General features: G+C 38.5%; 1 long non-coding RNA gene across 4 annotated transcripts in view; it reads right to left on the reverse strand.

Annotated features, from left to right (window-relative positions):
• The window catches only part of LOC103233196 (uncharacterized), a 179,890-nt gene that overhangs the window by 105,907 nt on the left and 58,159 nt on the right, over nucleotides 1–15,824 (reverse strand). For all 4 annotated transcript variants that reach the window (XR_012092968.1, XR_005243813.2, XR_005243811.2 and 1 more), the window contains exon 2: nucleotides 1,118–1,179. This is a non-coding gene — a long non-coding RNA (uncharacterized lncRNA). The remainder of the gene's footprint in view (nucleotides 1–1,117; nucleotides 1,180–15,824) is intronic.

The following is a 15,824-nucleotide window of genomic DNA, read 5'->3' on the forward strand; positions in this document are numbered from 1 at the left end:
TTTTTTTTAATCTTAGAAGAGAGAAGGATATTTCTTAGAACTATCACTGTCCTTATGTTATTACCATTATTCTCTCAATCCATGTCAGAATTCATTTTTAGCCTTCCACAGCAAATTTCCTACAATAGCCTTCTTGTACCTCCCTGGAATTATATTTGCCCCCAAAGGTAAATTGTTCACCTCCTTTTTTTTTTTTTTTTTTTTTTTTTTAACAAGTAGAACAGTGAATGCCAAAAACTCATAAGAATCATCATAGATAACTGTTAAAAATACAAAAACACCAGTTTCCACCTCTGACTTACTGAATTAAGATCCATGGGAAGAACACAGGGATATTTACCTTTAAAAGAACCCCAAGTGTTATCTTGGTTAGATAACTTTAAGATACATTGCAGAAGATCATAGTACTTCTGGTCACACATATGGTGACCATATAGTTTATCATCCAAATAGGACACTTTTGAAAGTTAAGGCAGAGCAATTAACAATTCATTGGCATATCTGGCAAAATACTGGTAATTCGGGGCAATCACAACATATGGTCATCCTAGTTGTGGATCACCATCTTCCTCCTCACCTACACCCCTTTTTTATAATAACCTTGAGATAAAATCCTCACATTTCTCATACCATGCAATTCATCCATTTAATGTGTCCAATTCAATGTTTTTTAGTATATTCAGAGTTTCGCAACCATCACCACAGTTAACTGAGAACATTTTCATCATTGCCAAAAGAAACCCCATATTCTTTAGCAGTCACCCCCACCTCCCCTCTTATATGTGGAATCATATAATAAGTGGTCTTTCATGACTGGCTTCTTCTACTTACATAATGTTTTCAAGGTTCATCCCTGTGGTATCGGGTATCAGTACTTCATTCCTTTCTACTGCCAAATAATATTCCATTATAAGGATATACCACATTATATTTACCTATTCATCAGTTGATGAATATTTGGATGGTTTCTACTTTTTAGATATTATGAATAATGCTGCTATGAATGTTTGTGCACAAGTTACGTGTGAATGTATGTTTCCATTCCTCTTGGGTGTATACCTATGTTCTCCCCCACCACCCCACCCACTTTTTTGTCACCCCTGTGCAATGCACTTACCTTGGACGACTCTAATAGTTTTCACAAGCCATGCAGAAGAGCAAGACATCAGTAAGAAGGACCTAAAAGGTAAAAAAGTATGTTACTTAGATCAAAGAGCTATTGTCTTAAAACTACATGTATGCCCTTTTTAGCAATGACCCAAATATTGGTTCAGAAATTAGTGATTGAGAAACAGACCCAGTGAGGGAAGGAATCAGCCTGCAGTATCAACAGAAGTCCCTGCTGGGCTACTAAGGGTCCTTGTTTCAGAGCTTAAAGTCATTTATCTACGAGCAGATGGACTAATACATTGAAGCTAATATAATGGTTCCAAAAAGCTCCTGGGGTCTTTGTTCTCTGACCAAATATTTGCATCCTGTGTCTTGAATAAAAAGTTTTAATTTCTACTTAATAGTTTACTCACTGATGACTTCTTTAATTTGGTCTTTTTCTTTAAAATGCATGACACAGGCAGGCTAAGATTTCAGGAAATGTGTTTAACCTTATAAAGATCAACACATAGGTGTAATGGTCTTATGTGAGGAGAGGCATTGCAAAGTTAGTTGTGTTAAAGTAAAATCAATACCCATAGAAGAGAAAATTAGAAAGGAAACTGCTGATTTTCCATCCCTCTTTCTTTTTTCTTGTCAACAGTCTGTGTAGGTTTAGAACTCTAGGAATCACTACATTATAAAAGTCTCCAGGTCTCCATTCTAATGGGTTCCAGGTTTTCCTGTTATGGGGATGAAACTAGCAGACTTAGTAAATCCTTATTTATTTGTCCCAAAGGCCAGGCAATACTCTTTCTTCTCTGTTGCTGGTTTCTATTCATTCACCACCTCTTCTCACGTTCTTTCGCTGCCCATCATTAATCTTTCAAGCTACAGCTGGGTGGGTTCAGAACAAAACCATCAGAGAAACTGAAAAATGAAATATTTACCTGCACCAATGGGGAAAAAAGGTCTATCAACTTTATCCTTTCAATGCAATCACATTCTCAAAAATTTTAATTCTACTCACTTTCTAGATAGAAGACAGGATGTATACATACACACACATATATATTCACTCTTGGGGTGTGTGTGTGTGTGTGTGTATATATATATTTTACTATCTATCCTCATTTGTAATGAGGTATAATATATAGAGCTCAGTTAGTTACCATGGAGACACTGGTCCTCTGTTTCTTATCACAGAGCCACACTATCGTCTGGTGTCAGCCAAGGAGGGATGACAAAAGCCTCCCCAAGAACCTAGCTCTGCAATTACTGAGCAATCAAGCGCCTCTTTTAATAGAGCACATCCAGGTATACACTGCTCCTCTCCCAGCACTGTCTTCTCTTCTTCCTTTTTAAACTTATACATAGCAGGATGCACTCACCAAGTGTAGATATCTTCCTCTGTTGGATGGCTTGTTTATTTAGGATTTCAATGATATTCTTTGGTTTAAATAACAGAGCTCACTATCGTCCTCTTTGTTTTTAAATCTCTAATTTTTAAGCAATTATTTTCTTCTAATGATACACAGCGATCATCCTTTTATGCATTAATCCATTTTTACGGTTTATCATAATTAATGAAGTGAAGGAGTTGATAAATGAAAATCATAGTCTCTAAATTTTCTTAGTCCTGAATTTTCCCTACTTTCTCTAACCAAATTGCTAGAGCTATCAACAAAAAAAAAAATTTTAAACCTGAATGACCAGCATTCATTCTTTGTCTTCTGGTGGTGATATAAATGAGAAGCTAAATGAATTGAATGCATTTAAGAGGAGAAACAAAAAAGTCTAATTTTTCTTTAAGTATTTTTATTTTATTTGGGGGTTGGCTCCTATTCCAAGGTTTGCTTTTGATGCTCAGACATTCTCAACTCACTCAGAAATCTAAGGTGACACAAACATGAAAAAATGTTCAACACCACTAATCAGAGAAATGCAAATCAAAACCACAATGAGATAGCATCTCACGCCAGTCAGAATGGCTATTACTAAAAAGTAAAAAACAACAGATGCTGGTGAGGTTGCAGAGAAGACAGAATGCTTCTACATAGTTGGTGAGAATATAAATTAGTTCAGCCACTGTGGAAAGCAGTTTGAAGATTTCTCAAAGAACTTAAAACAGACCTACTGTTTGACCTAGCAATCCCATTACTGAGTGTATACCCAAAGAAAAATAAATTGTTCAACAAAAAAGATACATGCATTTGTATGTTCATTCCAGCACTATTCACAATAGCAAAGACACAGAATCAACCTAGGTGCTCATCAACGGTGGACTGGATAAATAAAATGTGGTACATATACACCACAAAATACTATGCAGCCATAGAAAAGAATAAAATCATGTCCTACGCGGTAACATGGATGCGGCTGGAGGCCATTATCCTAAGCAAATTAATGCAGGAACAAAAACCAAATACCGCATGTTTTCACTTATAAGTGGGGGCTAAACAATGGGTACATACGGACACAAAGATGGCAACAACAGACACTGGAGACTCCAAAAGATGGGAGGTGGGGGTGGAATGCTGAAAAACTACCTATTGGGTAGTATACTCACTGCCTAGGTGACAAGATCAATTGTACCCAAACCTCAGCATCACACAATATACCCATTTAATAAGCCTGCAAATGTACCCCCAGATGTAAAATAAAAGTTGAAATTAAGAAAAAAAGAAATTGAGGATGAAATAAGGTATAGACTGAGGCATTCAAATTAGCCTGAATCTATTATTGTAGATAGGCTTCTTGCAGTAACAGCTAAGCTTTGCCCTGTGTAGTATCTCTAATGTTACAAAATATACCACTGTCTTTGATTTTGCTCAAGTTATAGAACTCTCACCTGAGAATTCGAGTGTCAGAGGAAAAAACAAAAAAAGGTCATAGAGCTTTGCTAACATACCCTTATCGTCAAGGAAGAAGGAATGTTCAGGTGTTTAAAAAGAAGTATGATTATAGTTGGGGTAGGGAAAGATAAAAACAGTGAGATACTATAAATATGTATGACACAATCCCTGCTCTGAGTAAAACTTATAATCTAATTGGAGAAACAAGCCTTTAATTTATGCACTGTTCCGTAATATGAATTAAGTAGCAAAAAGTATACAACAGTGTAAGTGTTGAGTGGCAGGGGATCAATCAAGTCCAGAGTTAGTAAGATGTAGTGGAAGAAGTAAGATTTGAGATTATTCTTGAAGAAAAGAAGAAAAAAAAAAGCAAACTAGACAAGGAAAATAATAGAAGCTAAAATGTAGTAGAAAACTGGTGATGGTCTTCTCAGGGGATTGTGATGTTAGTATTACTGAAGCAAATCATTTTTGAGTTTCAAGAAAACGTCTAGAATCAGTTTAGGTGATGATGTAAGTTTCCTCCTCTAAGACCAATGCCCAAGGTCCATCCCTCTTCCCTTTACTAGGAAGGGTGGAAGCAGTGGGGGAAGGGAAAAGAGGGAAAGAGAGAGAGAGGAAGGGAAGGAAAGAAGAAAAGGAGGAGAGGGAGAGAGGGAAGGAAGAGAGAGGGAGAACAATGACATTAAAAAATGACACAAAAAAGAAATGAAAAGCAGAGGTTGCCTTTTTGCAGGTGGAGAACAACGTGGGTTTTCACTGGCAGAATATGGACACATTCTGTGCTATGTGATCCCCATATGCCAAGAATGACATTAATTAGATAGAAAGACGAGACTGGCCAAATGCAGCTCAGGAGATCAAGGGCTATATACTCATGCATTTTCACCTATGCTATGGAATCTTTGGTATAGCTACACAGTATGTATAGGCTTTGTTAGGAGATTGACAGGAGCCTGAATTAATACTAGGATTTTAATAAATCATTGATTCCTGGCATTTTTGTTACCAAAAGACGGTCTCATAAACATACAGAGTCTTTGAGCTGGACAATAGAGAAAAAGGTATTTGAACAATGGCATAAGCTGGCGGAGGGGGGATGCCAGCCTAAAAGTTTATTGGAACTATTTGAAAAAGTTTGCAGAAAAGGTTTACTGGGAAGTGATTTGAAAGAATAAAGATCTTCATGGTAATATAACAGTAAGGACAGGCGTGGTAGCTCACACCTGTAATCCCAGCACTTTAGGAGGTGAAGGTGGAAGGATTACTTGAGCCCAGGAGTTTGAAACCAGCCTGGGCAACACAGTGAGACCCCGTCTCTGCAAAAAATACAATAGTTAGCCAGTAATGATGGTGTCAGCCTGTAGTTCCAGCTAGTCAGGATGCTGAGGTAGGAGGATTGTTTGAGCCCAGGAGGTTGAGGCTGCAGTGAGACAAGGTTGTACCACCGCATTCCAGTCTGTGTGACAGAGCAAGACCCTGTCTCTAAAAGACAAACAGTAAGTGCTCCATACACATTATCTATGTGCCAAGCACTGTGCTAAACACTTCATGTGCTTGATCTCATGTAATTCTATAAGATAAATAGTAGTCACCTTCTTATATTATAGAAGAGGAAACTGAGGCTCAAAAGAAATTAAGTAAGCTGCCCATGATGACCTGACTCTATCATAACAAAGGCAGTATCTGCTTCAAAATATATAATTACTATAGTATCTATTTCTTCAGTGTTTTCCTCTATTTCCTTTGATAAGGTTATATGCAAAGGCATAAAAGAAAAATAATCTGCATTTCCTTTGTAAATTTTGTTAAGAAGGCAAACAAAAATTGAAAAGGATATTTCTGAATAAAGAGGGGGAATGGAGACATGGTGCTCATAGAGAAATACTTCTTAGGACACTTAGGGGAAAGTAGTAAAACAGTCAAGATAATTCTCTTCTTTAACATGCTTCATCTAGCTATGTAGAGACTCATGCAAAAACAAAAAAAAATGTACAAATAAAGAAAAGTTAGTGTATTTCATCTTCCCTCATTCACTTGCCATTCTGCAGGCATGAGATTATAAATTCCAATGAGCTTTGCTCACTTCATAACCTGGTCTTCTTGTCATTCTGGAACATACCAAGCTTCTTCCTATCACAGCATCTTCACACTGCTTGTTCCCTCCACTTAGAATTTACGGCTGACTTCTCAAGAACCATGCCTCAGTTCAGATGTTAGTTCTTCAGATTGACTTTTCCTGAACAACCTAGGTAAAATGCTTCTCCTCTTCCCTACTCAAAACCTACCCTCTTCCTCAAACACTATCTAAATATCCTGCTTTTTCCTCTTCACAGCATGTATCACTATCTGAAGTTATTTTTTATTTTTATTAGTTTTTAATAGAAACAGGATCTCACTCTATTTAACAGGCTGGTCTCAAACTCCTGGCCTCAAGTCATCTTCCCATCTTGGCCTCACAAAGTGCTAGAATTATAGGTGTGAGCAACCATGCCTGGGCTATTTTTTATGTTTTATTTTATGTATAAAAATTTATTCATATGAATATAAAGTTTTATTCATTACTATATCTCTAGTACTTACAAAAGTAGCTGGCACATAGTAAGCACATAGTAAATATTCGTTGAATGAATGAATGACCACAGTACCTGCCAACAGGAATAGGGCAAACCTAAAACAGATACATTTGGTAATGCTTCATAATTTACAAAGTGCTTACATATACTTCAATAGTCAATATCCCACTGGGGACTAATCTGCGTATCAACTAATTATATCAAAACACCTACAAATCAAAGAATTCTATTTGCTATTACAAGTCTTAACCTTATTTGCATGAAGGCCCTCAACTCAATTAAAATTCTTGGCATAGTTGTGTGCCTAGTTACTGTCTAAACTCCTTTCAAAGCACTGGTAAGGACTTTTGATAGAATACAGAAGAGCAACAAAATATGCTATATCAATGAGTTCTGAAGTTTTTATTGCCATTTGCAACACACAAAGTTCCTGCTTTCATTTGCCAGAAATGTCCTTACAAACACTAAGGTTTTATTTCTGCTTTTCAGACTAATACAAGTTATACTGCTCTGCACAGCTAGAAGAGAACACCATGGTTAACACATGAAAAATAGCTGGTCAAAGCAGGTAACTTTTTTGTTCATAACCCAGAGTTACTTTGAAATTTTCTGGGTATCTGAAGAGAGAATGACATCGAGGGTTGAGAATTCAATCTCATGTTCATACATTTTCTTTGCTGACTTACCCAAGAATTAGGATAAATTCTTTATGGATTTTATCCCATTCCAGTTTAACTGGCCTGGTGTTATTCTGAAGGATTAGCACCTCCATCTCCCACATGGGGCTTGACAAGAATCAACATAATTTGGAATTGGTAGAAGACACAGGTAGCAAACACTTAACTTGCAGAAGTAATGACATTTCAAAAACACTGAATTATTGGTGTCCCCTCTACCAAATGATTTTCTGTTTTCATTTGCAGAATGAGGCTTAGGTAAAAAAACATCATTAAGAAAATCCTATGTTGGGGCCGGCCGCGGTGGTTCACTCCTGTAATCCCAGCACTATGGGAGGGCGAAGAGAGATCACCTGAGGTCAGGAGTTCGAGACCAGCCTGGCCAACATGGTGAAACCCCATCTCTGTTAAAAATACAAAAATTAGCCAGGCATGGTGGCGCACACTGTCATCCCAGCTACTTGGGAGACTAGGGCAGGAAAATTGCTTAAACCCAAAAGGTGGAGGTTGCAGTGAGCTAAGATCACACCACTGAACTCCAGCATGGACCACAGAGAGAGACTCCATCCCAGAAAAAAAGCTAAACAAAAATGTTTCACTTAGTTTTAATTTTAAATTAAGTATTAAAAAAAGAAAATCCTACATTGGACTTAACAAAGAGAGCCCAGGTCCTTTCAGTGTCTCCAGTGGGAGTTACAATTATTTTTGCTGAACTGATGACTGAAGGTTTTTCCTACAGAGTATTTTCTTTTCAACAAGAGGCAGAGAGACTACAGTTCTCATTGACCTCCAACCATCCAGATATCTGCTCTTAACTCATCTAACAGTTCTGTCTCATTTCTAGGACATTACACATTGTTTCAGACCTCTTTTCACTATAAGAAATGAAAACAGATGTCTAATCCCTAGGACTTATACGGTGGAAAAGACAGTCCTCACTCCTGGTGTAGACTCCAGTTACAAGAGTCCTTCTTAACTGACTGAAAATAACTAATCATTCGCTTTTTGTGATTTTATTACTGTGCAGCCCATTACGTATTCATTAACTGATAATTTAAAAGATTTTTGTCTATAAATAGCATGTTTATCTTGGAAACACTGCTAGCAATTTCAGCTTAAAATTTTGCGATGTGGTTCATTTGCCAAAAAAGGGGGCGTTTTAAGTAAAATGCAATGTTCAATGCATCACATACACTTATTTTATGAAAGGTTTTTGGTTTTTTATCACGTCAGAGCAGGTACAACGTGAGAGGAGAAAGCTTATTGGATGAGCACATACAGCCGTACTTATTGAACTGCACATGGGTAAACAATATGGTAAGGAGGGCATTAATAAACTCAATAATGGTATCAATAAATTGCAACAGAATACAGAAAATGGTAGTGCAAGCATGCATCTTTGAAAAGCTATGTAAAGCATTTGAAATTACCCAAATGAAGTCCCCTCCCTCACTTTGGTAGTAACTAAAGTTAACAAATCCTGGCTTTTGTCCTTCCCCTCCTGTTCTTCATTTTAACAAAGTTGGTTTTAAAAAAATGGTTGAGTGTGGTGGTTCATGCCTATAATCTGAGCATTTGGGAGGCCAAGGTGGGAGGACTGCTTGAGGCCAGGAGTTTGTGATCAGCCTGGGCAACATGATGAGACTTTCATCTCTACAATCAATCAGTCGAAATATAGAAGATAAAAGCAAACAGTAACAGAAAGAAGGGAAATCAACAAGATGTGGGAGCACCCAAGAGGTACACATATCAGTAAATGCTAAGTAAAATGAATAAAAGACCAAATTTTGGTCTTTAAATATATTTCTATCTCCATTCTGTAAGTATGTATTCAAGAGATTATCATAATAAATTAGTAACTTATTTTTCAAATTTAATTTCATTAAGAAGGGAGGATGTATATTACTGATGATTAGATAAGCACACTAACTTTTATACAACAAAGTGCATATTTTCCTTTATAGTAATAATTGGGAAATTACACATTTATTCTACCACTAAATGTACTATACATTTTTTTAAAGCAAATCTCCTTTGGATTGCCTTTAGTATCACTTTAAAAATCCACAGAAGAAAATTTGCCTCATTACTTTAAAAATCCATCTCTTTTTTATTTTTTGAGACAGGCTCTCACTTTGTCACTCAGGCTGAAATGCAGTGGCACAATCACAGCTCACTGCAGCCTCAACCTCTGCGGGCTCAGGTGATCATCCCACCTCAGCCTCCAGAGTAGCTGAGAACACAGGTACATGATATCACAAGTGGCTAACTTTTGTATTTTTTGTACAGACAGAGTTCCACCATGTTGCCCAGGCTGGTCTTGAACTCCTGGACTCATGTAATCCGCCCACCTCAGCCTCCCCAAGTGCTGGAATTACAGGCATGAATCATCATGTCTGGCCTCTAATTAAAAAAAAAAAACAACAAAAATCCACCTTGGTCACTATACTTATTTCCAAATGACTTTTGATTATTTCAAAAACAGAGATACCTTCAGTTTAAACACTTGAAAAGTATGGTGGGGAGGGGCCAAGATGGCTGACTAGAAACAAGTGCGGTTAGAGGCCCCCACTGAGAATGAAAATAACAAGTGATTCCTGCACTGGCAACTGAGGTATCCAGGTTCTCTCACTGGGACTGACTAGGCAGTTGGCATGACCCACAGAGAGCAAGGAAAAAAGCAGGGCGGAGTGACCGCCCACCTGGGAGCCACACATGGCAAGGGGAGCTCCCACCCCCAGCCAAATGAGATGGTGAATGATTGTGCTATTTCACCCGAGAAACCATGCTTTTCCCACAGATCTGTGCAACCTGTGGATCAGGAGATCCCTTCATGAGCCCATCCCACCAGGGCCTTGGGTCTCAAGCACAGAGCTGTGGAGATTCTCAGTGGTTGCTCAGCTGGAGATTGCTTAAGACTACTGAGTTCCTGGCAAGGAGGGGCAGCAGCCATGACTGCAGCTCCAATCTGCTGTTTTCCCCTGCCTGTGCCAGGGAGTCTGGGTGGTTTGGACCCAGTGGGAATTCCCCACAGCACAGCACAGCATAGCAGCTGTGGAAGAACATGGCCAGACTGCCTCTTTAGGCTGGACCCTGACCCATCCCTCTTCACCAGGCATGGTCTCCCTGTGGGAATTTCAGCAACTCCAGCCAGGGGGTTAGAGACAGAACTCTGATCTCTCTGGGATGGAGCCTGGAGGGAAGGGTGGCCGTGATCTCCACAGATCAGTGGACTTAGTCTTTCCCCCTGCTGGCTCTCAGAAATCCAAGCAGTCCAGACAAGTGGGATTCCCCCCAGTGCAGTAAGCCCCTCCAGCAAGGGGCAGCCAGACTGCTTCATTAAGCAGGTCCCTGATCCTGTGCCTCCTGACTGAGTTAGAACCCCAAACACAGGTCACCAGACACTTTATACAGGAGCATTCCTCCTGGCATTAGGTTGGTGCCCCTCTGGGATGGGGTTCCCAGAAGAAGGAGCAGGCAGCCATCTTTGCTGTTCTGCAGCCTCCCCTGGTGACACCTTCAGGTGCAGGAGAGACCCAGGTGAAAAGGGTCTGGAATGGACCGTGAGCAAATGGCAGCAGCCCTATGGAAGAGGGACCCAAATGTTGAAAGAAAAACAAACAGAAAGCAACAACAACAACAGCATCAACAAAAAAGTCCCCATGAAAATCCCACCCAAAGTTCAGTAACCTCAAAGATTGATGTTAGATAAATTCATGAAGATGAGAAAGAATGCACAGAAAAACACTGAAAACTGAAAAAGCCAGAGTGTCTATTCTCCTGCAAATAATCACAATACCTCTCCAGTAAGGGCATAGAACTGGGCTGAGGCTGAGATGGATGAACTGACAGAAGTAGGCTTCAGAAGGTGGGTAATAACGTACGTTGTCGAGCTAAAGGAGCATATTCTAACCCAATGCAAAGAAGCTAAGAATTATAATAAAACATTGCAGGAGTTGTTAACAAGAATAACCAGTTTGGAGAAGAACATATATGACCCAATGGAGCTGAAAAACACAAGAGAACTTCACAATGCAACCACAAGTATCAATAGCTGAACAGACCAAGCAGAGGAAAGAATTTCAGAGCTTGAAGACTTTCTTGCTGTCTTCTTGAAGACAAGATTACAGTGAAAAGAATGAGAAGGAATGAACAAAACCTCCAATAACTATGGGATTATATACAAAGACTGAACCTATGACTGATTCAGGTTGGCCCCAATCCCTGAAAGAGATGGAGAGAATGGAACCAAGTTGGAAAACATACTTCAGGATGTCATCCAGGAACACTTCCCCAAGCTAGCAAGACAGAACAACATTCAAATTCAGGAAATCCAGAAAACCCCAGTAAGATACTCCATGAGAAGATTAACCCCAAGACACTTAATCATCAGATTCACCAAGGTCAAAATTAAGGAAAAAATGTTAAGGGGAGCCAGGGAGAAAGGCCAGGGAAGCCCGTGAGACTAACAGTGGACCTCTCAGCAGAAATGCTATAAGCTAGAAGAGAGTGGGGGCCAATATTCAACATTCTTAAAGAAAACAATTTCCAACCCAGAATTTCATGTCCAGACAAACTAAGCTTCATAAGTGAAGGAGAAATAAAATCCTTTTCAGACAAGCAAATGTTGAGGGAATTTGTCACCAGCAGGCCTGCCTTGCAAGAGCTCCTGAACGAAGCACTAAATATGGAAAGGAAAAACCATTACCAGACACTACAAAAACACACTGAAGTACAAAGACTAATGACACTATGAAGCAACTACATTAACAAGTCTGCAAAATAACCATTAAGTATCATAATGACAGGATCAAATTCACACAAATGTAAATGGGTTAAATGCTCCAATTAAAAGAAACAGAATGGCAAGCTGGATAAAGAGTCAAGACCCATTGGTGTGCTGTATTCAAGAGACCCATCTCATATGCAAAGGCATGCATAGGCTCAAGGAAAATTTACTGAGCAAATTGAAAGCAGACAAAAGCAGGGGTTGCAATCCTAGTTTCTGACCAAACACACTTTAAACCAACAAAGATTTTTTTAAAAGACACAGATTTTTTAAAAAGACAAGGAAGGGCATTACATAATGGTAAAGGGTTCAATTCAACAAAAAGACTTAACTACCCTAAATATATATGTACCCAATACGGGAGCACCCAGATTCATAAAAACAAGTTCTTAGAGAGTTACAAAGAAACTTAGACTCCCACACAATAACAGTAGAAGACTTTAACATCCTGCTATCAGTATTAGATAGATGATCAAGACAGAAAATTAACAAAGATATTCAGGACTTGAACTCAGCTCTGGATCTAGTGGACCAGATAGATATCTACGGAACTCACCACCTAAAAACAACAGAATATACATTCTTGCTGCCACATGGCACTTACTCTAAAGTCAATCACATGATTGGAAGTAAAACACTCCTCAGCAAATGCAAAAGAACTGAACTCATAACATTCTCTCAGACCATAGGGCAATCAAGTTAGAACTCAAGATTTAGCAACTCACTCAAAACCACACAACTACATAGAAATTGAACACCCTGTTCCTGAATGACACCTGGGTAAATAATGAAATTAAGGTAGAAATCAAGAGGTTCTTTGAAACCAATGAGAACACAGAGACAATGTACCAGAATCTCTGGGACGCAGCTAAAGCAGTGTTAAGAGAAAAATTTATATCCCTACATGCCCACATCAAAAAGCTAGAAAGATCTTAAACTGATACTCTACCATTACAACTAAAAGAACTAGAGAACCAAAATCAAACAAGCCCCAAAGCTAGCAGAAGACAAGAAATAAACAAGATCAAAGCAGAAGTGAAGGAGATAGAGACACAAAAACCCTTCACAAAAACCCCAACAAATCCTGGAGCTGTTTTTTTCTTTAAAAAAAAATAAAATAGATAGACTAATAAAATAGACTACTAGGTAGACTGATAAAGAAGAAAAGAGAGAAGAATCAAACAGACACAATAAAAAATGATAAAGGGAATATATCACTGCTGATCCCACAGAAATACAAATAATGACCAGAGAATACTATAAATACCTCTATGCAAATAAACTGAAAAATCTAGAAGAAATGGATAAATTCTTGGACACATACACCCTCCCAAGACTGAACAAGGAAGAGGCTGAATAACTGAATAGACCACTAACAAGTTCTGAAATTGAGGCAGTAATAAATAGCCTATCAACTGAAAAAAGCTCAGGACCAGACAGATTTACAGTTGAATTCTACCAGAAGTACAAAGAGGAGCTGGTACCATTTCTTCTGAAACTATTACAGACAATTGAAAAGGAGGGAATCCTCCTTTTCGTTGCCAGGATGCAAGGCTGGTTCCACATATGCAAATCAATAAATATAATTTATCACAAAAACAGAACTAAAGACAAAAACCACATGATTATCTCAAAAGACATGGAAAGGCCTTTGATAAAATTCAACAACCTTTCATGTTAAAAACTGTCAATAAACTAGGTATTCATGGAATATACCTCAAAATAATATGGTATTATTCAATGACAAACCCACAGCCAATATTATACTGAATGGGCAAAAGCTGGAAGCATTCCCCTTGAAAACCGGCACAAGACAAGGATGGCTTCTCACCACTCCTATTCAACATAGTACTGGAAGTTCCAGCTAGGGCAATCAGGCAAGAGAAAGAAATAAAGGGTATTCAAATAGGAAGAGAGGAAGTCAAACTGTTTGTTTGCAGATGACATGATCCTGTATCTAGAAAACCGCATTGTCTCAGCCCAAAAGCTTCTTAAGCTGACAAGCAACTTCAGGCAAAGTCTCTGGATACAAAATCAATGTGCAAAAATCACAAGTATTCTTATACACCAACAACAGACAAGCAGAGAGCCAAATCATGAATGAACTCCCATTCACAATTGCTACAAAGAGAAGACAATACCTAGGAATACAACTAACAAGGAAAGTAAAGGACCTCTTCAAAGAGAATGACAAACCACTGCTCAAGGAAATCAGAGAGTACACAAACAAATGGAAAAACATTCCATACTCATGGATAGGAAGAATCAATATCATGAAAATGGCCATACTGCCCAAAGTAATTTAGAGAGTCAATGCTATTCCCATCAAACTACCATTGACATACATTCTTCACAGAATTAGAAAAAAAAAATCTCCTTTAAAATTCATATGGAACCAAAAAAGTGCCCATATAGCCAAGACAATCCTAAGCAAAAAGAACAAACCCAGAGGCATCACGCTACCTGACTTCAAACTATACTACAAGGCTACAGTAACCAAAACAGCATGGTACTGGTACCAAAACAGATATATAGAGCAATGGAACAGAACAGAGGCCTCAGAAATAACACCACACATCTACAACCCTCTAATCTTTGACAAACCTGACAAAAAGAAGCAATGGGGAAAGGATTCCCTATTTAATAAATGGTGCTGGGAAAACTGGCTAGCCATATGCAGAAAAGTGAAACTGGACCCTTTCCTTACACCTTATAAAAATTAAATCAAGATGGATTAAAGTCTTAAACATAAAACCCAAAGCTATAAAAACCCCAGAAGAAAATCTAGGCAATACCATTCAGGACATAGACACCGGCAAAGAGTTCATGATGCTGTCCCCAAAAGCAATTGCAACAAAAGCAAAAATTGATAAATGGTATCTAATTTAACTAAAGAACTTCTGCACAGCAAAAGAAATTATCATCAGAGTGAACAGGCAACCTACAGAGTGGGAGAAAATTTTTTGCAATCTACCCATCTGACAAAGGTCTAACATTCAAATCTACAAGGAACTTAAATTTACAAGAAAAACACAACCCATAAAAAAGTGGGCAAAGGACATGAATAAACACTTCTCAAAAGAAGACATTTATGCGGCCAAGAAACATGAAAAAACACTCAACATCACTGATCATTAGAGAAATACAAATCAAAACCATAATGAGATATCATCTCACGCCAATCAGAATGGCAACTGTTAAAAAGTCAAGAAACAACAAATGCTAGCAAGGCTGTGGAGAGAGAGAATGCTTTTACACTGTTGGTGGGAATGTAAATTAGTTCAACCATGGTGGAAGACAGTGCGGCAATTCCTTTCCTCAAAGACCTAGAATCAGAAAACCATTTGACACAGCAATCCCACTACTGGATATATACCCAAAGGAATAGAAATCATTCTATTATAAAGATATATTCATGCGTATGTTCACTGCAGCACTATTAATAATAGCAAAGACATGGAATCAACCCAAATGCCCAGAAATGATAGACTAGATAAAGAAAATGTGGTACATATACACCATGGAATACTATGCAGCCATAAAAAGAAATGAGATCATGTCCTTTGCAGGGATATGGACGGGGCTGGAAGCAGTTATCCGCAGCAAACTAACGTAGGAACAGGAAACCAAATACCACATGTTCTCACTTGTAAGTGTGAGCTGAATAATGAGAACACATAGAAACAGGGAGGGGAACAACACACACTGGGGCCTGCTGGCAGGGGTGGGGAAGTTTAGGGGAGGGAGCGCATCAGGATAAAGAGCTAATGCGTGTTAGGCTTATTACCTAGGTGATAAGTTGATAGGTACAGCAAACCACCATGGCACATGTTTACCT

This window comes from Chlorocebus sabaeus, chromosome 5 (genome assembly GCF_047675955.1).
Source record: "Chlorocebus sabaeus isolate Y175 chromosome 5, mChlSab1.0.hap1, whole genome shotgun sequence".
NCBI lineage: Eukaryota > Metazoa > Chordata > Mammalia > Primates > Cercopithecidae > Chlorocebus > Chlorocebus sabaeus.